The sequence below is a fragment of the Grammomys surdaster genome, unplaced genomic scaffold, assembly GCF_004785775.1.
Source record: "Grammomys surdaster isolate TR1022 unplaced genomic scaffold, NIH_TR_1.0 125685, whole genome shotgun sequence".
Classification (NCBI taxonomy): Eukaryota; Metazoa; Chordata; class Mammalia; order Rodentia; family Muridae; genus Grammomys; species Grammomys surdaster.
In genome coordinates this window covers 1,483,411-1,506,929 of record NW_021620521.1, presented here as the reverse complement: position 1 = coordinate 1,506,929, position 23,519 = coordinate 1,483,411, and positions in this window count along the sequence as shown.

The following is a 23,519-nucleotide window of genomic DNA, read 5'->3' as shown; positions in this document are numbered from 1 at the left end:
GCAATTTTCTAGATTCCCCACTTTAATCCAAGTGTTGCTTATCTTGGGATTTCCTCTATGTTAGATAGGTCAAATAGACCTTTACTTTCTACATTAAACAAGGATACCCTTTACAAAGCTGTGCTACTCTTCTATGTCTTATTTGGATTTTTATGTCACTTGATCTATTTAAATAAATGCAAACATATCATTAGTTTGATATGGGTCAGTGGCATTTCTTATGTGATACTTACGTTTCTACTTGTGTTAGGGCATTTCATGTTTAGTTGACAATGTGTTTATAAAGCCAGTGCTTCAGTCAATGGTACAACACATGCTTGTGGAATTTTCTTTTGACAAAAGCTATTCTTTATAGCACAATATGCAGGTAGTACCTCAGCAGACCGTGTTTTTCATCTGCTTGAATGACATATTGTATAAAGTCTTCCAAGGGAATCTTCACACTGCAGATAAACAATAAAACAAAGTTATTCCCCACAGGGGATTTTTAAGTCACAGCCCATTACATTTATTGACAAAGAACGAATTATTTCCTTTATTGTATTCAATTCGGGGGCCCAATTGATTCAGACTTCTAACTTATGTGCATAATTCTCCTTCCTATCCCAGAATTACTTACTGGAAATATAGAATGCAGTTTATTGGGAAATTATATACGTTTTCATTTGGCAGAATTCTTTCTTTTACATTTAACAATGAATTCTTAAAAGATAACTTTCTCACATTCTCAGAGCGATTAGATCTTCTGCTTTTCATAACGTTTGCCTTGCATCTTATTGATAACTGAATCAGCACACATTCCATCCAGTCCATCTATTTATATTTCGAGCCTCTCTTTTTCTTTCACAATTGTCTTATAGTCAGAAGTGTTAACATTTATTGTATGGTATAAATTGTCTAGGGCAAGGCCTTACAGAATATACATCCTAACCCTTTGGATGCCATCACAGACAAAAGGAGAAAGGTAAATAGAGCTGTCTTAATAGTTGAAGCCAGAAACAAACCAAAACATTGTGGTGCTAGTCAGCAGCATTATCCTCAATCAAGACAAATTTATCTTTTGATGGATTCTCAGGGCTGCACAGTTTATTTCTCTCTGAAGTGCAGCCCAAGGTTGTACCAGAGTCAGGGGGCTCATAGATTTCAGATTGACATTCTTTATTCCTCTCTCTCTCTATTCACAAAGCATTACAGATGTTGTGATTGATTTTCATGGGATTCACAAAACTTCAAGGTAGCCCCCTACTGGGGAAAGAGAGTCCTTAGTTGAAAAACGGGAAACTAGCTTGTTGGCAGTTACTGCTTGGCAAGTCATTTACTCATCCTTGTGTCGGCTTTGCATCTGTTGCAACCATTTTATCATTCAGTAGACAACACAAACACAAGCTCAATCATCTAAAGCAAGCAGGAGGAGATGAAACTCTCATCCATAGGCAATGTGAAACAAAATGTCTTGCAAAATAGGTTGGGGTAAACTTAAATGTCTCCTTGTAGAGTGACAGTTGACAAGCTATGCTCCTTTTTCCTTCATTTTGTCACTTACAGCTGGGAAGCTTAATATGTTAACATGTCTTTCATATTAATTGCACTTGATACACACACACACACACACACACACACACACACACACACACACACGTATATCCTGCCTTAACATTTATACATAGAAAATAATTTATGAATTGTGTATCTTCTACTTCCTATGGTTTGTTATAATCATACTATGTACAGGCACATAAGAAATATTTACAAAGTTCATGGTGAAATAACTTTTGGTAAAGGTCTCTCTGCACTAATGATGAGACGCTTTGAGTTGCAAATGGTAAATACCAAAGACAAAACTGTTTGTAAGACTTTGGGCTTATGTTAAAATGCAGTTTTAGAGGAAAGGATAGGTTGTCCCTCAATGCCTTTGGATCTATGGCAGAGCAGAACACTGTGATGGCAAAACTGCTCAGCTCCTGACAAGGAAGCCAAGCTGATGGACAGAAAGGTTCTGAGGTCCATTGAACTCTTCAAGGGGATATGTCAATTAACTTACATTCCATTGGGTCCTGCATCTTACAGGTGCCTCCACTTTCCAATAGCACCACCTTATGCAAAATCAATCCTCTACTTCATGAACTTTTGGAAGACACTTATAAGTTCTAGCAACCAGCAATGGACATGCCTACTGAAAAGCATTTGTATCTGAGGCTGAATACCATGCTGAAAATGAATTAAAGTAACAAGCCAGCACTGAAAAGTTTACAGGAATGCAAATGCTAATGGAACTGCCCATGGTTTACAAGGTGTAGTCTTGTGACAGGACAGAAGAACCATCAGAATTTATTGACACATTAGGAAGCAGAGACATGTAGATGACTCTTGTCTTCAACCTCAGATCTTGGAAATACTACAGCTTTTGACATACTTAGGATCTGAAGGAAAACACTTCCCTTAGTAAAGATTAAAGACCTGGGTAATTAAAAGAATTCTCAAGTACTCTTAAAGTCAAATGGGGCCCCAGTGTATAAAGTAGTTTCCTCAGATGTTTGACATTGATACAACAATTAAATTTTCCACATTAGATAAGAGCGAGGTTAGGAAAAACTTAGGTTCTTTTAGATTTTTTAGGAAAAAAGATCAACATGTTAGAAAGGTAGGTTTTTAGTAAAATCCCAGTATGGAATCCTTTTGAAAAGAAAAAAGAATCGTTCTGTGATTTAATATAATTATTAACCTCCAACTCTTCATTTGCTACTTGATTTTTTTCTTTGTTGGTTTAAAAAAAAAAGAAAGAGTAATAATCTTTAAGTCTATTTCTGCCTGCCAGATGCTTACTGTAGTTGATGTTTCTAATCTGAAAAATGAGTTAAGTATCTCCTGCAAGCAGGACAGCTTAATGACTTGTGGAAGAACTAGCTACATATTTTCTGTGTGTGCGCGTGTGTGTCCAAGTGTGTGTGTGCCACAAGGTGTATTTTATTTTCATCAATCACACAAGCAGTTTTCTATAATATCACAGATTGGTAGGGCTTCCCCACTCAGAGACCCAGCCAGCTAGGTAGCTAGATACTGAGCCCCTGAGCTAACAGTGCAACATTTGACTTTCATCCACGTTGCAGGTGGCTCTTTCTCTACATCTCCAGAGGGTCTCAGAGTGGGATGGTGTGGACAAATCCTTCAGTCTAGGGTTTTAGGACATTTCATTTTACTTTTCCTGTTCAATAGTCTCTTTGGTCAACAGGGTGCTCTGAGTTTTAGGTTTGAGCTTGGCCTTATGGAAGCTGGGGATTTTCTCCATGTCCTGCTTGTCTGCCATTTTCTTACAACCCTTTGGAATCTTGCTGCAAAGCTGTACTCCCTCCCACTCGTGTTGCTGCAGCAATATACCTCCATTTGTTTTAAATATTGTTGATAAGCCCTGGCATATTTTGTGCCTCTTGAGTTCAAAAGCATTGTTGGCTCATTTCGTCTCCAGAGTACAGAAGGATGAACCATAAAATCTGGTATTTATCAGCTGGATCATGAAATGTAGAAATTCATAGGACAGATAGAGTGATATATGTCTTTGGGAAAAGCTAATTAATATGCTTGATCCCACCATGACACTTTTAAGGACCAAGAAATTTTTGTGTCTTCTTAACTGTTTATAGCATGTATAGACACCTTTCCATCCTCTAACTTCTGAAAAATCCTCTCTTGTCCTTTATAAAGCAGAGCCCACATCCAGTGGCCTAGGATTAGATTTCAGATTTCCTGGTGTTTGAACCAAATGCCTAGGTAGTGGTCTCCTGGACTAATTAATTACCTTTCTGGTCTAGGAGACAGATTAGTGTCAGGAAACCAACAATTTTCTTTCCGTGGAGATGGAGAGAGGATATGAACAGTGAGGGAAAAGGTTAACACAATTATTAAAAGGTGAGGGCTGTGTTCAATCAAATAGCCTCTAATTTCCTTATCATCAGGAAGTAAGAATTATGCTTGCCTCTGCTTGTGCCTCAGATGTTCACATTAGAGCAGCAACAGCTGTTCTGAATAAATACAGAGATCATGGACTTGGAAAGTTGAGAGACACTGGATGCTGTCTGTCTGTTTCAAGATGGTGTTTATATAACACAGATTCAGCGCCTTTAATAAGTATTTTACCTTTTACATAAGTACAGAAAAGCATTAACTTTTGTCCTTAACCCAACACTCCTTCTTTTCTTTATAAAAAGCATACCAAAAGTGACAAGAAAAACAGTGTAAATGATACAGATATTATTTTGTCAACTTTGTTAAGAGATACAAAATATTCCTAAAGACTTTCATAAGCCACTGACTTCATGCAGAAGACTTGTGATAGAACTAAAAGAGAACACAGCTTCCTAGAGCCTAGGCACTCTCTGCCAAGCCTACTTATTTTTCTTAGCTTTTTCTCTGGGGAGGGAACAGTGTCTCACTGTGTCTGCAACTCCTGCCTCAGCCATAGAATTGCTTGGATTGCAAACATGTCCTTCCAGGCCTGATGACAACATATGTATCTATAGAGTGAGTAATGAGTAGTACTTTTTTTAGTAAAGTACAGCATACAGACAGGGGTGCTAGGAAGCTCGCTATAGCTCTCTGTCTCTAGCATGGTTCAGGTAAGTAAGACGAGTGGTGTAAATTTTTCTTTCTTCTAAAAATGTATTATTCATTCATTTATTACATCCTGACTGCAATTTCTCTTCCCTCCTCTCCTCTCAGGTCCTCTCCACCCCTCATTCACTCCTTTCCTTTTCTCAATAGGGCAGGACTCCTATGGATATTAACCATTTGATATTTAGATATCTAATTTCTTTAGTTCTTTATATATTTTGATGTAGGATTGGTAAATATCTTTTCTGTAGGCTATTTTGCCCTTTTTGAAAGTACTTTTTGTTTTACAGAAGCTTTTCAGCTTCATGGGGTCCCATTTATTAATTGTTGGTCTCAGTGTCTGAGCTATTGGTGTTCTGTTCAAGAAGCTGTCTCTTGTGTCAAAGCGTTCAAGCTTTCCTACTTTCTCTTCCATCAGATTTAGTGTATATAATTTTATATTGAGACCTTTGAGCCCCTAGGACATGAGCTCTGTGCAGGGTAATAGATATGCATCTATTTGAATCTTCTACATGCAGACATCCGGTTAGTCCAGAACCATTTGTGGAATATGTTTCCTTTTTTCCCTTCACTGTATAATTCTGACTTCTTTGTCAAAAATCAAGTGTCCATAGATATGTGGATTTATGTCTGGGTCTTTGATTCAATACCATAGATGAATTTGTCTGTTCTTATGCCAATACCATGCCAAAGCCATGTGGTTTTTAAAATCACTATTGCTCTGTAGTATTGTGTGAAATCAGGTATGATGATACCTCCGGAAGTTCTTTTATTATACAGGATTGCTTTAGCTCTCATGGTTTTTGTTGTTATTTGTTTTCCCATATGAAGTTGAGAATTGTTCTTTCAAGGTCTGTAAAGAATTGTATTGAGGTCTTGATGTGGATTACATTGAATCTGTAGATTTCTTTTGGTAAGACACTCACTTTTACTATGTGAAATCTACTGATCCATAAGCATGGAGGAATCTGCCACCTTCTGAGATCTTCCCAATTTCTTTCTTTAAAGACTTGAAATTCTTGCTGTACAGGTCTTTCATTTACTTCATTAAGAGTTACACCAAGCTAGACTTTAAATATCTATTGTGAAGAATATTGTTTCCCTAATTTCTTTGTCAGCCTGCTTTTCATTTGTATATAGAATGGCTATTGACTTTCTAAAATTAATTTTATATCCAGCCACTTTGCTGAAGGTGTTTATCAGCTGTAAGAGTTCCTTGATAGAATTTTTGGTGTCGCTTATGTATACTCTCATATCATCTGCAAATAGTGATACTTTGACTTCTTCCTTTCCAATTTGTATCTCCTTGATCTCCTTCAGTTGTCTCATTGCTCTAGCTAAAACTTCAAGTACTATTTTGAATAGATAGGGAGAGAGTGGGTAGCCTTGTCTTGTGTCAGATTTTAGTGGAATTTTTTTGCTTTTCTCCATTTAATTTGATGTTGGCTATTAGCTTGCTGTATTTTTTCTTTATTATGTTTAGACATGTGCCTTGTATCCCTGATCTCTCCAACACTTTTTATTACTTTTTTATTGGTTATTTTATTTATTTACATTTCAAATGTTATCCCTCTTCCAAGTTTCCCCTCCACAAGCCCCCTATCTCCTCCTCCCTCCCCCTGCTTCTATGAGGCTGCTCCCCCACCTGCCCACCTATTACTGCCTCATCAGCCTAGTGTTACCCTATTCAGGGTCATCAAGCCTTCACAGGACCAAGGGGCTCCCCTCCCAGTGATGCCAGATAAGGAAATCCTCCTCCAACACTTTTACCATGAAGTGATGATGTACTTTGTCAAAGGCTTTTTCTGCATCTGATAAGATGATTATGTGGCTTTTTATTTCAGTTCATTTGTATGGCAGATTACATTGATGAATTTTTTTTGAGACAGGGTTTCTCTGTGTAGCCCTGGCTGTCCTGGAACTCACTCTGTAGACCAGACTACCCTCGAGCTCTCGAACTCAGAAATCTGCCTGCCTCTGCCTCCCAAGCGTTGGGATTAAAGGCGTGCGCCACCACCACCCGGCTTGATGAAATTTCATGTGTTGAACTATTCCTGCTTTTCTGTATTGAATCCTACTTGATTATAGTGAATAATCTTTTTTGAATTCAGTTTTCAAGTGTTTTATTGAAATATTTTGCATCAATGTTCACACTTGGGTGCTAATGTTCTCTCTTGTTTTCCTAGTGCCAGTATGGTCTGGAGTCCCTGGTGCTTTGTGGCCTCTGGGAATTCATGCAGAGTTGTGGGCCAGAGCACTGGGCTGTTGGGTGTGCTTTAAGGGATGTTGGCTGGCATAGGGCATAGACTATTGTCTTACAGGTATCATTCTTGCCAGCTTGGCCTCTGGGAAAGCAAGTGGAGCCGTAGGCCATAAAATCAGAAATGTGTTTTTAAAACTGTCACCCGTGTGTGATAAAATATTGAAAAAAGAATGGATTCCACATATCACCAAAGTCTCAACATCATCTTTTGTGTGGCTCATATTCACAAATCATACTACATTATTAAAAAGTTTCCTGCTAGACATGGGGACACATACCTCTAATTTCAAGACTCAGGAGACCAAGCTTTGAAAGTTGGAGGACAGACGTATATATGCATTGCTTTCAGAACAGCCTGAACTACTTAGTGAGACCTTGTTTCAGAAGCATGGAGTTAAGGAGGGGGGTGGGTGAAGAAAGATAGAATATTATATGTCTTCTTTCATATATGGAATCTAGATGTAAATATTTACATAATCATAGAAGCAGAAAAGAAAATTTTGGAGGGCGAGGAGAGGATCAGTGAATGGGTGAGGAGGGATATCAAAGGGTAGTATACTGTGGGGAAAATTTAAAAAGGCCGCCACAGTGGCGCAAGCCTGCCGCAGTGGCGGGTCCCACATCAGGGAGGAGGATTCTTATGGTTCCAGTGGCCTGAGGGCCTTGGTGGCGGCAGGCCCCAGTAACACGAGGAAGTCCTTGGTTCCAAAAAGATTTATTGTCATGATGGATAATAGATGGATCTAGGCATACCCCCCCAAAACTCAGGGCAGTCCCGAGTTATATAGGGAGGGAGAAAGGGGGAGGATTGGGGGAGGATCTGGGGGAGGAATGTTTAATTTGCTCTGCCCTCTGGCCTTCATTAGTATGTAAATCTCTAGGGCCTGAGGCCTATAGCCTGGCCTATGTGACTCTATAGAAATGTGACTGTTTTCAGGATCCTAGATGATGGGAGGGACCGAACTCCTGTCCGTTCTCACGCAGAATTCCATGGAGAATCTCGGGGTTCTAAGTACATGCTCAACCATGACCCAGGATACCCTTATGCAGTCCCACAGTATACAGTAAATATGAGCAAGATACAGTGATATATACATACACACACACAGAAGACATGCACACATGCACAAATATTAACTAAAAATGTAAAAAAAGCACACTTACAAAACCAAAAGAAGCCTTCCAAATGCAACCGCTTTGGTGATGACTTAGAGAAAAGGGAAGCCTGCTGTCCATGGGCACAAGAAAGGAGTTTGATGGAACTAGCTTTTGTTCAGAGTAAATACAGTCAACAAAGTAATGTGAAGTCTTCCTCAAGGTGATGGAGCATAAGCTAGAGTAAGAGTAGGGCTCATTCTGTCCTGCTGAAGTCAGAAACAGTGTTAGTGCTTAACATTCATTTGTATGGAGTGTTGATGCTAAGTGGCTAAGATTGCCCTAGACACACTCTCAACATTAAGAGTTAAGACCTCTGAGTATATAGCAGTCAACATTAAGAGTTCAACAGTTAACATTGTTCTGTCTGAAACAGGCAGCATTTGAGACTCATTCTCTGGGAAGAAGAGTCTCTGGGAAGAAGAAGGTGCTAACATTTCCATGTAGAGAGCAGTTAGCGCTGCTGGTTAGCATTGTTGTGAATGTTCAGTTAGCATTAGTGGTTACCATTGTTTTTTTGTGGCACAGTCAGCATTAGGAGCTAACATTGCTCTATAAGGAGCAGTTAGCATCAGGCTCTATTCTTCCTTTGCTGTATTCCATGCTACATCAGTGGTGCCAGCTAACCCAATTAGGTCAAGAACAGAATTATAGATGTGTGAAGATGAGAGAGACTTTTTATTTCCAGATGAAAAGATTATATCATTGAAAAATATAACAGCATTAACGCTGATGGTAATTCAACCAGTTATTGGGTGCATGCGTGTGCACACACACACGTGCACACACACACACACACACACACACACACACACATGATTTCCACACATTCAGACAAACCTTTCAGACAAATGTTCTCTCTAGTGAGAGAAAACATTTTTCTGAAATAATTATGCTTCTAGTTTCAGTAATGAGATTAACACAACTGCACATAATCCTTATGCTACAAGTGTAACCAAACTGAGAGATCTTCAAGGAAAAAGGCAAACTGAAATGTTCTTTGTCCTTTCTTTGTGACTGCATAAAAATGGTATGATGTCCATTACAATGCTAACAGGTAGGCTTTTCCTTTGCTGCTTGAACAATGTAATGTGAGGTTTATATTAGGAAATTAAAAAGCGTTGTCAGATCTTGGGATGTGAAATAAACTTTTATAAGATAAAGTTTGACCCTGATACATGAGTTAAAATATCAGCAGGGTGATCTTACAAGTCTGGAAAAAGACTTGATTAAATATAGGATTAATGTTTGAGAAAAGGTCATTCAGTGACTTTAAGGCACAGGCAGACATCAATGGAAAAAGAAAACTTGAGTCTTTATTTAATACCCCATGAAGCATTTCAACAAACTTTCAGTGTCAGAAATGAAAACCAACAATTACTAGGAAAGCAGCAGAAGATGATGTGAAATCTGAGAGGACAGGCTTCCAGATGTGAATTTGACAACAAACGTCCAAAGAAAATAACAATCTTAGAAACTGGTATATAAATGATAAACTCCTTTTTATTTGCCCTCTTATGACTAAATGATGATAACTGTGAAACAGAATACACACTTAAATTCTCTTTAGTGTCTGTCATGGATAAGGCAAATACTATTGCTGTAGAAAAAGGGATCAAAATTTATAATGAAAAGGAATGAAAACATTTTTAGTGAATAATATTGGTGAATATATTGGTGCTAGACACGGAATACAAACAAAGTGACTCTTGGCAGTTGAGAAAGGCTACCCCCACTAGACTACTATAGAGATAAATATTAACGAAAGTGAAGAAACCCTCTGTTCACCTGTCAAAATGACAAGGTTCCAAACAGTGCATATATTTTTGTTAGTGAGTCTCTGAGAAAAAGAAGCCATAAATGTTACTATTTGTTGGTAGGATCTCATGGTGGGGCCTGCAGTTTATGTCAAAATTTAAAATAAGTATGTATACCCTTTGGCTAAGCAAATATACTACCAAGAGTTTACCTTATATCTATACTTAAGTAAACATGGAATAATACACTTAGAATAGCAGACTGTTATAATAGACGGAATTTAGTCTTAATACAGGTTTTCATTTGTAAGGGATTCCTAAATATTGGCAGATTTCTATTGTGGAGAAATATTCATTTTTTTTAAAAAGAAGCAATATCATGCTGAACATGCTTTGATGATGGAAAATAGTAGAATATGTTAAAGTGAACAAATTTGCAATATTATAAAAGCATCATTTGTCTTATGAAGAAGAGACCCTTATATGTTTGTGTTGGCCAATGCAAGTAAGAGCCCTGGGATGAGTAACATGCAGTAAACAGGAGTGATTCCCTGGGTTGAGAAAGAACCTTTATGGCACAATGTTTTGTGCTTTGATATTTAAGTCTTGTCAAATTGATGTCTTCTTTGATTATTTTTATTAATTGTTTCACCCTTACTATTTATTTATTTTCACTTGCATGTGTATGTATATTTTTTTGTTTGTATGTGAATGTGTGGAGACTCAATCCTGCCACAGCACACATGTGAAGGTCAGAGGATGACTTGTGGGAGGTAATTTCCTCCATCTACCATGTTCGTTCTGGGAATTGAACTGAGATTGTCAGTCTTGGCAGCAAGTACTTTTACTCATTAGCATCCTGCCAACCTATGAATGTCCTCTTTTAATAATATAACAAATAAAGGAGAAACCTCTTCTATTCATACAAAGAAAAAAAACCAATGAGGTATTAAAAATTACATAAAAATGAAAAGGGAACTTTAAACATATAAAAGCCTGTCAGGAATGAGTTTTATAAAATAGAAATTGCAGCACTGGGTATGTTATATAGGAAAAGTAGTATATTAAATTGGTAACAAAGATAGTAATGAGACTTTGTCTGCAGCATGAAAGGCATGTGGGCCAGTGTGATTACTCAGCATGGGAACTTAAGAGCAGCTGTTGCACGATTTAAGGGTTAATGGTGCTGATGCTGAATGGTTGGTCAGTGATTCTCATATGAAATGGACCAGATTTTATACCAAATTAGATTTGGTGACTGCTCAGGAAGAAGTACCAGACAGTGCCTAAATGGGCCCTGAGCTACAAAACAAACGAGTTTGGGAGATCTGGGAAATAGAGATGTGCTCACTAATGGTGGTGAGGTTTGCCAAAGCCCATTTCCCGGCTTGCATAGATCTGGGAATTCGAATGCAATTACAGGGAGAATACAGAAAGGCAATTAGAAACCACTTATTTGATTTTAGTGAACAGTAAGAATTTTAGTTATCAGTGATTTTAATGTCTGCTTGTTTCATAACTGACCAACTCCAGCCATTTATGTTATAAGTCATGAACCCAGGAAACAAAACAAAACAAACCAACCAGCAAACAAATAAAAAAACTATTTTTTGCTACGAGTATTTATTTTAGCCTAGTGTCAGGGAGAGGAAGTATAATTTACATTGGCACAATCTTTTATAATTAATAATAACAATAGATATTATTTAATATTAGATATAATAACAATAGATATTATCTATGTTTATTACATTGCTAGAAATTACACTAGAAATACAGACTTTTTAAATGTAATCTTTCTACCAGTGCAATAATGTAAAGTATATAATTCTTTAGGAAGTTTACAAAACTACCATGATTAAAAACAGCCAAGCTAATCTATGAAGCTTATTCTACTTTTTCCTGTGTGCATTCTTACCTGTGTGTGTACATGTTTGTGCATGGGTGAGTGTGTATGTGTGTATATGCATGTGCACATGTACACCTGTGTATGAGTGTGTTTGTATGCATATGAAGAATGAATATGTATGAAGCACTGTGTCTGTGTGTGTGTGTGCCTGTATGTGTGTGTGACTGTCGGTGCATGTCAACCTGCATGTGGAGGCCACATGTCAGTGATGGATATTTTTATTCAGGTGCTGTTTTTAGACAAGAGCTCCTATTCAGGCTAGGCTGGGTAGCAACTCGAGACTCCAGGGATCCATCTGTCTCTGCCGACTCAATACTGGGATTACGAGTGTATACCATCTTGGTTCTATGGCTTTTGGACATTTAATTCACATCTTCATGTTTGTATGGCAAACACTTTACAGACTGAGCTTCATCTGCAGCCCCAGAAATTCTTTCTTTCTGAACTCAGCTTCCTATGCTAAGAGCTACAATTTTACATTTGTGAGTTTACACATTTTTATTTATTTTTACTTTAATAACATTCATGCCTGTGTCTATGTTACAACATAAGCATGTGTCTACAGAGACCAGAAATGGTTATCAGATCTCCTGAATATGGACTTATAGGCAGTTATAGGCCAGAACTGTATGACAGAATGTACTTTTCCTTTCTAAAGTTGTTTCTGTTGGTATTGTCTTGCAGTAAACAGACATATAATACATCACAACAAGCAAAACCACATGTATGAAGGAGGATGTCTAACACAAGTCCATTCTCAGATGATCTATCTTCCTCTGTTTTCACTGGCTTCTTATCTTTCCCTTGTCCCCACCTGAACTATAAGAAACATGTGTGCTGGAGCATATAAAGTATCGTACTGTTATCTTTAGTCCTCTGGATACTGACAGATATGTAATTCTCATAAATAACCCATACTGTTCGAGATGGTTGATGTTCAATAATGTTTGACCTTTAAAAGTAACAACACTATATGTTTCAATGTGCCACATGCTGTTTCCGTTGCCTGGAAGGCTTTTCTCTGAACTTCTTTGCCAGTCACCTCCTACTTCTGCTTGAGAAGTCAGTTTAATGCATCATTTTTGAACCTAGCCTTCCTTAACAAGCTCATTTTCTTCTATAGTAGGCTCATGTGGAGCCAATGCTCCTTACATCTCCAAGTCACATTATCATTTTCTAATTTTGTGTCTATGTCATATTTAACCAAATCCAAAGAAACTTTCATTTTTGCCTTTGTCCCTATAGCAACCCACTGACAGTGAAATCAGTGTTGGTTACAAAAGTACATGACAAGGGTTTGAATAGTTGATCATTTTTTTTCTAAGTTGAATTTATTGGAGAATTCTCTCAGAAGTTTATAAGAGATTAGAGATAAAAGATTCACTAGTCCAGGAGAGTTTTATTTTCAGATAAATTAAGGAATGAGAGGTAGTATGTTTCCCGTTTCCTCCTCCTTTTTATCTTCCTCCTCCACCTCTCTCTCTCTCTCTCTCTCTCTCTCTCTCTCTCCCTCCCTCCCTCCCTCCCTTCCTTTCCTCCTCCTTCTCCTCTTCCTCCTCCTCCTCCTCTTCCTCCTCCTCCTCCTCTTCCTCCTCCTCCTCCTCCTCTTCCTCCTCCTCCTCTTCTTCTTTCTCCTCTTCCTTCTTATTCTTTTTCTTCCCTACTAAGTTCAAATAGTGTTGGTCATAAGGAATCTTTTAAAATGACCTTATGGATTTGTTTTTTTTTTAAGTTATGGAAAAATCTCTTATCTTCTTAACTTTATTTCTTGGAGGGTAGGTGATCAAATGATGTGATATCCCATTCAAAATGTTGAAGCCCATTTATAATCTTTTTTAGATGAGACAGTCCTTTGCCTTACTTCAGACTTCACACTTTGATCAAGCATGCTCTCTGACTTTATCATGCTCCGCAGCCCTGAGAAAACACTGCAGGATCCAGCTGCCCCATTCTCCTTCCACCTCCTACTCTTATCCCCATCCTGGCCTGACAATGAGTCAAGGCTTCTGTTGATTGTCTCCTTTCTTCTAGAATTCCCCAATAAGCTCTGTTATTATCTCCCCTGCTTGGATAATGGTGAGGGCTACTACTGTTTTAAATTCAATTCCATTTTGTCAAAAACAGGCAGTTTAGGTGAAAATCCAGACTCACAATGGGGACATTATCAAAAGAAAGAAGTCAGATATGTTTTCTGGCTTCTTTTTAAATCACTGTAATTTAACTTTTTCTTTTTCATATTTCTCTCTCTCTCTCTCTCTCTCTCTCTCTCTCTCTCTCTCTCTCTCTCTCTCTCTCTGTGTGGTGGCTGGTGTAGAATGCACTCGTTTGTGTGCCTGCCATGGTACATGTATAAAAGTCAGACAATTTGGTGCTTGTTTCTTTACTTCTACTCTGTAGATTTTAGGATCAAACTCAGATCATTAGGACTGGTAGTGTGAGTTTTCATGTGCTGAGCTATTGTGTTAGCCCCAGGGTCTTTTAAGGATGGTATTGATCACCATTGTCAGCAGGAAAATAACAATGGCTAATACTCTGTATTTCCCTTTTTAATTATTTGATTCCTTATTGATTCTTTGTGAATTTGCATCATGCACCCTAATCCCCCTCCTCTTTCCATTCCTTCCTACCTACCACCACAAGTTCCCCAGCAAAGAAAAAAAGCCTCATTATGGAAACTATCATGTGTCAGAGTGTATCCCACAGTGTACCTTTTTATCCATACTTTTTTGCTTACGAATGTTCATTGCAATGAGTCATTGGTCTGGCTTCCACATTCTATCAATACTGGCTCCTTGCTAAGACTCTTCTTGGATATCTTGTTCCTGCCCTGTGTCATGGAGATCCTACAGTTTTGAATCTGTAACACTGGTCCCATCACACACTCCAGAAGTTCATAGACGAGGTAAATGTTGGGGTGGAACAAATTACATGCCTGGATCTAGTCCTGAGTTGTAGTGGAGCTGGTCAGCCTGCCACCTTTCCCCCACCCATACTATCAGGGTGAGCTCTCCAATGTTGCATCTGGCAAGGGGCAGAACCAGCTCTTCTGATCCTATGCCCTTAGGGCTGGCTCACTGGCAACCCCACAGCTAGGGCCAGGTCTACTGTGTGCTTCTTGGGTGAAGTGTGGAGCCTTCCCTCCTGCTCTCACTCCTTTCAGGGCTAGCTCTCCAGGGATGCCTAGGGGAGGAGTGAGGCCAGCTCTACATTATCCTCAGACATCAACATGGCCCCAGGTAGTAGTACACACCAGGAACATCTGTCTGGTCTTTGGTGGTAACAGGCCTCTGCTGCTGTAGGGCTATGGAACCAATCCTGATCCTTGGTGGCAGCACAGGCCAGGACCTTACCATGGCTTTAGGTGGCATTGCCAGCTACTCATATCAGGCTGCTTCTGACTACCCTTGTGTCTCCAGTTCTGCATCTCTTTATTGTGCACACATCCTTTTGTTTCTCTTTCTCTTCCATTTCTTCACCACTTACTTGCTCATCTTTGTGATGCCCAGCACCTTTGGGTATCTGGAGTTGTCTCAGGAGTGGTCTCAATGTGCCCTACTTATGCCCTATGATGCAGTGTTAGGGGACATCTTGGGCTTGCCTGGGCCCAATTGCACTGGTCTGGGAGTTGTCAGTATTTTGTATTTAATGAATGATTTCTTTGTGCTAGAGAATACACCAAGGGGCTTTGCATGGATTATCAAAAGTCTATAATATATTATATTATTATATTATATTATATTATATTATATTATATTTTATATTATATTATATTATATTATATTATATTATATTATATTTATTATATTATTATATATGTTATTTATTCCAAGATCAAGAAGAAGAAGATATCAGAATGACAGGAGAGTAACTTGCCCAGAGCCATAGATCTCATAAGAAGAGGTGTAATATGGCACTAGGTCTATAAATCCTGCATCTTTAACCATATAATACTGTTCATTATGTCCTTTGGAATGGAAGCTGTAGAACCACTTATTAAGGGTGCAGGTCCTTAAGGCCTCCTAGTAGCATACAAAATTAGTTTAAGAGTCATGACCTGAGGATAGGAAACTTCTGAGGTGTTTCTGATGTACTCTGCACTTTAGTAAGGAATTTACACCCGGGATACTGCTAACCTGGAATTAAAAAATGACAACCTTCTTCTGGAATGATGACACTTGTGTAGAGAGTGCCCTATTTCAGTCATTCTTCAGAATTGGGAACAGGATATTTGAAACCATAATAAACCTCACAAAGCTGTTGTGAGGATTAGAGATTTATACCCAAGCACTACCTTTTATTTTCCTCTTTTAAGCAATGGTAGCTGATTGCCTCAATAGCCAAGCTTCTTCAGGATTAGCTGAGAAATGAGCCAACACCAAATGCTTTGGGGGTGAGTACCTCACTTCTTGTTTGTCTTTATCTTTATTGTGATCTTCATCTCCAAGAGACTGTAGCACACATGCATCGAGAGGACCCAGTGGAAACAAACAGCTGCTTTTGAGGAATGAGTAGAACAAAGTCATTCTCAAGCTGTTGAGACTATTTTTTTTCTATATGGAAATTAAACCATTTATTTTGTTCCTAAACCCCTAGAATCCATCAGAATCCCTTGGAGAGTTTGATAATTAGTAGTGTTTGGAGTGTTGGGTCAGATTTTGGATTGGGGATGGTATATATCATATATCATCTAAGTAGCATCTCTTTATATTCCTCCTGCTGCAGATCTATCAACTCAACTGAAACTCAATGTTCTGTATTTAGGCGAAAGAATGATTTGGGGAGGGAGAGCTAGAGATATGACTTACTTGATAAAGTTTTTGCCATGCAAACATGAAGATATGAATTCAGATCTGTACCTACATAAAAAGCTGAGTGTGGTGACACATATCTATAAGCACAGCATTGGTAGGGACAGAGACAGATGGATTCCTGGAGCTCATTGACTACCTAGCCAACCAAATCCATGAGCTTCAGGTTCAGTTAAAGACACAGTCTTAAATAATAAAGTGGACAGTAGTTGAAAAAGATGTTGATTTGACCTCTGTTGTCCACATAGATATTCAGTTGTGTGTCCAAGTGTGCATATACACATGTGTACATACATATGCACATACATACACACATTATGCATAAAAATAATTTAAAGAAAGGATCATTCTAAGGAATATTTTCTAATGCAAAGAACTTGAATTCTGTTACTAAGGATACAAAAGTATACAGTATCTCCACCTTAGCTGTCACAAAATCAAATCATATTACTCAATTTGGTCACTGAATTGTCTTGGGTGTTTCAAGAGTTCTGAAATTGAGTGAGATCACTACGAATTTAGAAATATTTTCAGATGTAGTCTTCAGGTATGTTGACATTTGTGAGCTTCTTGGAAATTCTTTCTTTAGGTTTCCACCTCTGTAAAACAGGAACCAAAAAAAAAAAAAAAGGCTATCTCATAGGATCTAAGGATCACCTGTTTATTCTTACAATGGGTTTTGTGGTATGGGTCAGGATGCTGACTATTCTCTTGTCCTTTGCTTTCACATCTATGAGCAATAGCAGTAGCAGTTGTAAGTGCTGATGGAGGACTGCATGCGCTTCTCACTCCTTGTGAGGTCACTACTTTTGGCTGTATGTTTTTCAGAAGGATCATGTTTTGCTCACAGTCAGACTGCCTCTCACTGAGCTTTTAGAATACCATTTAACCCTGATCCCTCTGTCCAGAAATGGGAATCCTATTCTTCAGTTTCCTCAATCTCTGATGAAGTTATTTTTTTTATTTTTTTATATTTTTATTTTTCATGACATCTGAGTAAGTGTGTTGTCTGTTACTATAACTAAATACCTAAAATTGAGTCATCTATAAAGAAAAATATATTGCATACTGTGCTGGAGGCTGTAAGCGCCAAAGCTGAAGGAGCTGCATCTTGTTAGGTAACCAACCCCCTTGTTAGTAGAGACTTTGTAGCAATTTCAGGTGACTTGGTGTAGCACATGACAAACGAGATGCATATGTAATGCTGAGCCAAATTGGATTATGTAACAGATCCATTCACAGCACAAATCTTTAACCTGTAAATCCAAAGTATGGAAAAAAGTAATGCAGGAAAGTCAGCCTGCATAACCTAGTTCCTTATTAGAGGTCACAGCTCTTACCTCTTCTTTAATGCCTTGCAATAGGAACTAAATTTCAATGAGTTTTATTGGAAATATTCAATATATCTGTATTTTTGAGGTTATGCTTCCAGATATCCCTTTATTTCATTGGTTAATTCCTATTGGTTAATATGAAGGTAACTACTGTATTCTGCTTTTCTTACTTTAGATAATCAAAAAAGTTACTGGATCTGCTTTGCCCCTTGCTAAATCAATGAAAGTCACAAGTTCATGGCTAGATGGGAAAGAAGAATAAATATCAGTCCTTGATGCTGTCCAAGAGTAGTTATGTCAGCCATTTTGAACAAAATATTCTTCATTTCTATTTATAGGAGAAAAATAAACCTCAAGTGGGTTAGCTGCAGTTGTTGGCTTTTGCAGAGTGCGTGCAAATGGAATCGTGACACACACTGTATTCAGAGGCTGTACCAAGCAGAGGTAGGTAATCATCATCCTCAGGAAATACCTTGAAGACAAAAGGGATAGTTGTAAGAAATGGATACAAGATTGAAAAATGCAATCAATTTCTGCATCTTCTCTGTATCCCATTGTGTTAGTGAGCTTTCTTCCACTGTGACAAAATACCCGAAGAAGTAACCTTTCTGGAAGAAAAGGTTTATCTTATTCTAATGCTACAAGATTCAGGTTATAATCATTTGGTTCCACTGCTGTTGAGGTCAAGGTAAGGCATTCTTATGCACAGAAACTTACTTCAGGTCAACTGAAAGCCAAATGGGGAGACAATGGGGACCAATGTCTTAGTCTTAATAACTTCCTTAAGAATACATTCCCAAGTGACCTCTCTTCTTCCTTTTAAGTTTTATCTCTTAAAGGTTCTACTGCCTCCTAACAGTGACAGGCTGACAAATAAGCCTTTATCACTTGGTCCTTTTGAAGACATTTATCTCACCTGTTGCAATAATGATGAGCGATTTCCTCAACAAAGGCTACTCTCATCTTTGTCATTACTACATCCAGGGCACATTCCCACATTCTTCCCACATTCTTCCCACATTCTTGATATTTAGTAAGTAAATACTTACATGATGAATATGAACAGTGTGTGCTTAGGAGAGATTGTAGCTGATGATATTTATGAGCAGTGACACACGGACATTATTACAAAGGCTTGCTTTAGCAATATCTGTGTCTAATTTTGTTAAGATGGAAGGTAACATGAACAGACAATGCCCAGAGAATGTCAGAATCTCAGAAGCAGTTACCCAATCAAATGAAGAAATGAAAATAAGTAGGGAGGTGTAGCTACATGGGGTCCTGGTGACTTAGAAACGTGCATAGTCTGAAAGATATATTAATTTTTTTGTACTTAAATTGCTTCTTCATTGTTTCATATACTTTTTCGAAATTGAAAAGTGAAAGTGTTGTAAGGCTTACAAAATAAGATAAGATGATCCACAACCTTTTATCTACACTTAAATTGTCTTCTAGTGTCTGCAATGCATATTCCTTTCTGTTATAGTAAATTCCTTCTATTGTCTCATTCTTTTGATATTCTTTTTTCAAAACTAGCTTGGTAATTGTGATGGACTTTCCAAATATGCCCTTTCAAACAAATGATGCATACATATACTTGCCATTTTTTGATTTGATCTACAAATCTGTAGTATTCAGTTCCTTTCACTTGCATTCTTAATATTGCAAATAACCACAAAGGTCCTTCTTGTGGAATTTTGTTTAAAGATCATCTCTTTCCTGTCCTCCTGGGTGTGGTATTACTGTAAGGCACTCTCAAATCTTATATTTCTTGCCATTGTTAGACTTATGTAAGCAATAGCTAATGCTTTTAGTGAACCATTGATGTTACAAATTGTTTTGTGTATTTTATTTGGTTGCTGTGTTATGTCATTGTGATAACCTTTGCAATCTATATGTTTAATTTCAGAAATTAACTAGCATCCACATTTTAAAAAATTTATTTATTTACTTTAAATTCCAAGTTTTATTCCCCTCCCAGTCTACCCTCTGACTGTTCTACATCCCATACCTCTTCCCCACCCTCTGTCTCCATGAGGCTGTTTCCACCCCCCCACCCCATGAGGCCTCTAAACTCCCTGGGGCCTCCAGTCTCTTGAGGGTTGGGTGCATCTTCTCTTACTAAACCCAGACCCAGCAGTCCTTTGCTGTATTGTGTTGGGGGCCTCATATCAGCTGATGTATGCTGCCTGGTTGGTGGTCCAGTGTTTGAGAGATCTCAGGAGTCCAGGTTAATTGAGACTGCTGGTCCTCCTACAGGGTTGTCCTCCTCCTCAGTTTCTTCCAGTTTTTCCCTAATTCAATAACAGGGGTCAGCAGCTTTGTTTCATTGGTTGGGTACAAATATCTGCATCTGACTCTTTCAGCTGTTTTTCTGGCTCTTTTGGAGGGCAGTCATGATAGGTCTCTTTTCGTGAGCACTCCATAGCCTTAGTAATAGTGTCTGGCCTTGGGACCTCCCCTTGAGCTTGATCCCACTTTGGGCCTGTTGCTGAACCTTCTTTTCCTCAGGCTTCTCTTCATTTCCATCCCTGCAATTCTTTCAGACAGGAACAATTATGGGCCAGAGTTTTGACTGTGGGATGGCAGCCCCCTTCCTCATTTGATGCCATATCTTCCTGCAGGAGGAGGGCTCTATAAGTTCCCTCTCTCTACTGCCAGGCATTTCATCTAAGGTCCCTCCCTTTGAGTCTTGAATACCTAAGATAGAGTCCCAGGTGGCTGGAACCGCGGCTCAGGAGCAGAAGCATGGGAATTTCACTGAGTTTACTTCACGTAGCAAGGGGCAGATACCAAGGGGCTCTGCCAAGGCATGGAGATGGCTCAGTCTGAAATCCCACGAAGGCAGAGCTCCTGGGTTGGAGGTCTCCGGGCCGAAGTGGCTGACCGGGAGACTGGTGGTCTCTGTTCTTGGGCTCCCAGATGCTGCTGGGAGCTGCGAAAGAATTGAAAAGTGGGGCATATGGGCTGGACTGGCCTGCAGTCGAGAAGGGTGAGGGAGAGTATTTCCTGTGGTGCCCTGTGGGGTAGAGTCTCTTGGTCACGGCTGGCTCGGCTAGCTTGCTTGAGTTGACAGGCCTCCATGGCTTGAATGGAAGATTAGGCAGTGGTGGCTCAGTAGTCGAAGGCTCCTTCAACGATTCTCCACAGTGGGCCCCAAAGATGAGAGGAAGTCCATGATTTTAAAAGGTTTAATGTCATGGCAGAAAATAGATGTAGCTGTACCCTGTGTCCCCAGGAGGAGCCTGAGGTTAAATTCCATTTGTAAGAAGGAGGGTCTTGGAAGGAATGCTTAATTGGCTATGCCCTCTGGCCTTTAGATATCTCATTAATATGGAGATCTATTGAGGCTCTGTGGCATGTAGTCATGTCCTCTACCTGTGGATGGGCTGGAAGGGGTGTTGCCCTACATGACTGATAGGCACGGATCAATGGAGGTCTTCAGCTTCATGTCAGGAGCCTGGAGTCTGGGAGTGTGGTGAAATGCATGCCGTCCCTTGCAGGGATATCTGTTGGGTCTCTGGCCATCTACAGCCAGTGCTCCACCAGAACCATACACAGTTCCCCCCCCCACACACACAAGTTTGTCTTCTAGTTGATTCTAGATATCGTTGACAACTGATATCAACCCTCATATACTACTGATAAGAATTTTGATATATACATACATTCTACTGTTTCTAGCAACTCCTTTTACTATCTGCTTAGCCTTTTTTTCTGAAAAAACCATGAAAATCATCTATAAAATATTACTTTTCTGAAGAATATTCATCTGTCTATCAGTTGGCCAGCATGTATTATTTTAGGTATTTGCTTTCCTGGGAACAAAATGTTGATGAGGGTTTTGGGGTTACAGTTTTAGGAAAAACCTGAGTCTTTATTATAGTTCAGAATTCACAGCTGGGTAATTTTGATGATTACTTTTCTTTTCAGGTAGTGTGTATAGCACTGTCTAGTACTATAAAAACTGGCCAGACAGTAGAAATGAAGCTTTTAGGTCAATACCAGCTTTACATATTCATGTTCTTTGAAATAAGTACCTGGTGTCTTCAGTAAAAGTGCTATGAGCTATAGTAACTACTGGATTGTGAAGACATTTCCACTAGTGCAGTAATGGTCCCAACATTATGGAAGCAGCTGCTTTCTGATAGATTTTAGTCCTATTCTACAAGAGGAAGCCCACAGCTGGGACCTTTATCATGTCCCAAAACTTGTGACTAGAAAAGCCATAGGCATTAGAGGAAAATATACCACTATTATCCGAAATAGACATAATATTAAGTTGACTCATAATGATTCACTGTTATATTCATTGATTATTATATCTTTCAGCCTTCATTGGAGAAGCTTCTGCTTGGAATAAATGGTGATTAAACAAAGACTGACAACTGATCAAAGTGTAGAAAATTAGAGACAGTGGAGTGTTCAGCTTTAATGGGGATACCTGTACTTTAACCTTTGCTTCCAAGTCTTGGGGATTATTGAAGAATAAATGGACAGATTGTAAGAATTAAAAGCAGTGAATGAAGAAAACAATGTCCTCTGGCCATACATACAGTTGGCAATAGTTATAATATCTTATACAATCCCTGTGAACTTCAATCCAAACCAAATCTCATCATGAATAAAAGAGGTAGGCCTGAATGTCTACCAGTAGACAAGAAGCTATTGGCAACTGATATCTCCTGGAAGAACAATAGTCAGTGTTATACAGAGATATATAAAAAGAAAGAGTGTGGGGTTGGGAGGGTGGGGAAGTAGGTGGGATCTGGGAGGAGTTGGGGAAGGGAAAGTGATGATCAGAATATATTGGACGGATATTTTTCAACAAAATAAGAAAGAAACTGAAGTACTGTGAGTGTATCTCACTGGTAGAATAATGACCTAGCATGTGTTAGTTCCTGGGCTTGCTTACTAACAAAATTCTTATTTCCTGAAAAGAATGGAAGGAAGACATAAGGAGTTTCATTGTTCTGCTTGTATGCATGATCCATGGCCCCTATAGTGATACAATGATGATTAGTTTTATGTATCAACCTCACTGAGCAAAGGGGCCAGATATTGGGTCAAACAATTTCTTTTCTGAATATTTCCATGGTGTGTTTTCAGGCAAGTTTAGCTTTTAAGTTGGTAGGCTGTCAGTAAAAAGGAGATTTTCCTTTATAATACAAATGGGCTTCATATAATCAGTTTAAGCTCTGACTAGAGCAAAAGACTTTCCTATAGCAAGCAGACATTCTTTGGATTCTAAAGGTCTGTCAGCTCTTCCCTGGGATTTTAGTATGCCACGCCACCCTACAATGTTTGGACTCCTACATAATTTCCACAGCTTTTATTTTTGCTGAGCATTTTGTGGGACCTGGATTCTTAGAACTTTGCTTTGACTTGAATAGCATCTGCCATTATATTGTTGCTTCATGGGAATCTGCTTGTTTCTAAAATTGTGAAACCCAGAGAAGGGGAAATTAATTGGTGGTGTTTTAGATTGCTACATTTGGAGAGGTCATCAGTATTTTGTCTGATGGTTTAATTACTAGTCTTTGTTTTTAATATGATCCAATATAGTTAGGATTATGGGATGTATTCTAGGGTTAAGATCTATGTGGGATGGTGCCAAACTGTTAGTAGGCAATGGAGAAGAAGATACCAGAATTAATAAGAATCCCTCAAAATGTGTTTGGTTCTGGC